Source organism: Meles meles, chromosome 2 (assembly GCF_922984935.1).
Source record: "Meles meles chromosome 2, mMelMel3.1 paternal haplotype, whole genome shotgun sequence".
Classification (NCBI taxonomy): Eukaryota; Metazoa; Chordata; class Mammalia; order Carnivora; family Mustelidae; genus Meles; species Meles meles.
In genome coordinates this window covers 164,369,762-164,372,266 of record NC_060067.1, presented here as the reverse complement: position 1 = coordinate 164,372,266, position 2,505 = coordinate 164,369,762, and the positions used below count along the sequence as shown (strand labels likewise).

Genomic DNA, 2,505 nt, shown 5'->3' with positions numbered 1-2,505 from the left:
ATATTGTCAATAGAAATTGAACCATACTTTTATTCCTGCGATGGGTGATATCCTATTTGGTTATGGTATATATTCTTTTAGCATTGTACCAAAGTTTCATACTGACATTACTGAAATTTTAAAATCTTTATATTCTCCTTTGTGAGTTTCACTAGAAGTTTACTGCTATCTGTATCATTTTGTGCTTTTTTTTTCAGGGCTTAAGTTTAGATTTTATAAAACAAATTAAATTTCAGATTCACTTTATTAATTTCTTTCTCCTTTATATTATTAGAGAATTTGACTTAGTTATCTTTATTTTTATAACTGACATGTTTTGTTTGAATTTTTCTTTTTCCTTTTTTTGAGGTAATAAATGGAAAGGGGAAGAGAGCTCAGCTGGGAGCCAGACACAGGGCTAAAGCTCATGATCCTGAGATACGGACCTGAGCTGAAATCAAAAATCGAAAGCTTAACTTTCAATTTAACTGACTGAGCCACCCAGGCACCCCAAGGTGTATCTTTTTATATTTTATATTTACATAGAAAAATATAATGATCATAACCATGTTATTATATTATTTGCCTCTTGTGGCTTAAAGCCTAAAAGTAAGGCCCAATATTATATGTACCCTGATATTTGGAGACAAGAGGGAGGAACTTGAATGGCTCCTCTGCAAGCTTCCCTTCTCACTCTGCTCCTGTACAGATGGACTCCTAGCCAAGCAGCCTTCCTATTACAGAGACCAGGCACAGTTCCCTCCTGTCTTTGAGGTCCCTGCCAGGCCATGGATTTAGTCAAACAAGCCAATCACATCTTCCCACAGGAATCAGGTAGCATAATATTTTCTTGATACTAAAGTCTAGTTCCAATTGTCCCTGGTTGTTCACTTTGTTCCTAAATGCAACCTGTACATGGTTCTGCATGGCACAGTATGCTCCTCCCCCAGGCTTTGTGTATGTATGACTAATACACTGTTGTTGGCTTCATCTGTCCCGTGTTGCGTGACATGTGTTTGCTCATCCCCCTAGACCTATGGTAGAAATGAATTGGGTGAAGATGAGGCTAATAAAATACTTCCGCACATAAGGTTTTGTTTTCAAATGACAAATTATTATGTGCTTTTCTGTTGAATTTTTATGTGAGCAATCAACTGATTCATAAAAAGATGCAACTTAATTTAAAATGATACAAAATATCAATGTCAAAATAACGAAAAAGTGACTGTATTTAACCATATCAGCTCATAACAGAGCAAATGGGTAAGTGAAATAATTCATGCTATAAAGTATTACTATATGAACTGGCAAGAGAAAAAGTTGGTAAAGGTACGTAAAGGATAATCAACTCTATCTTTTAAGAATTAGAACCAAGGGGCTCCATAATCATCTGCCATCCACTCAGTGTTGTACCCATGATTAGAAATCTACATGATGGGGGCACCTGGGTGGCTCAGTGGGTTAAATCTCTGCCTTCAGCTCAGGTCATGATCCCAGAGTCCCGCGTTGGGCTCTCTGCTCAGCAGGGAGCCTACTTCCCCTTCTTTCTCTCTGCCTGCCTCTCATTGCCTACTTGTGACCTCTCTCTCTCTGTCAAATAAATAAATAAAATCTTTAAAAAAGAAAAAAGAAAGAAAAGAGATGTATATTATCGGAACTCTAGGGATCTTCGCCATCCTTCTTTTAAGATCCAGGCCAGTTGTGGCCAAGTATAACACTTGTGTTGAGTTACACTCTGTACTAAGCTGTCATCTGCATAGGTTCCTTTGTGTGGCATGGTCATCGCTCAAATCTTGGGTCTTTGGCAATCTTTAGGGCCACTGGATACTTTTACTCCAATTTCTCAATCTTAACCATTATGAAGTCAGTTATTCAAGGGATACACTTGGCATACAGACAGTTCACCATTAACTGTACTAAGTCAAGCCTGGACTGAATGGAAAAGTTGATAAAGTTGGTTTCTGCTAGGATGTGGTAAGGTGGGTCCCGCTGTGTGTTATCTTGGAAGAGTAAACAGGAAGGAAGTTGGGGGTCTTCTCTTTCCTTGAGTGCACTGCGATATTTTCTTTCTTTTTAGATTTTAATCTCTCCTCTTTAAGCCTCTGACCTCAGTGACTAAACATTTGCTTCATGGTCATATACTTTTTTGCTTTCTTTTTCCCCATGTTCACACCGCACTCTTGTTTCTTTTTTGAAGCTGTTTTAAAGAGTAATTAAAATTAGCATGTGCAAAGCAAACAATAGAACACAAATGAGGTGGAAGTAACACAGACGTCTGTGATCAAGTTCATGCTGTCAAAGGCAATGGTAACTTCCCTGTGACCCCCACCTAGGCAGAAGCAACTGGGAGAAGGACAATAACCAATATCTGAGACATTAAAATGGAAAAAAAATAATGTCTCGGAACTTGGTAATATCAAACGTGCTTTGCAACTTTTGGTAAATATTAATGTTTTTATTATGTTGATCAGTAAGTTGGTACCAAACTATAGCCATAAAATTAGCTGTGTTTCTCAAAGTTCCAAA

The 2,505-nt window shown here is 37.7% G+C and overlaps 1 pseudogene; it reads right to left on the bottom strand.

Annotated features, from left to right (window-relative positions):
* Positions 1-1,343: 1,343 nt before the first annotated feature.
* Positions 1,344-2,144, bottom strand: LOC123929767 (annotated as a pseudogene).
* Positions 2,145-2,505: the final 361 nt, after the last annotated feature.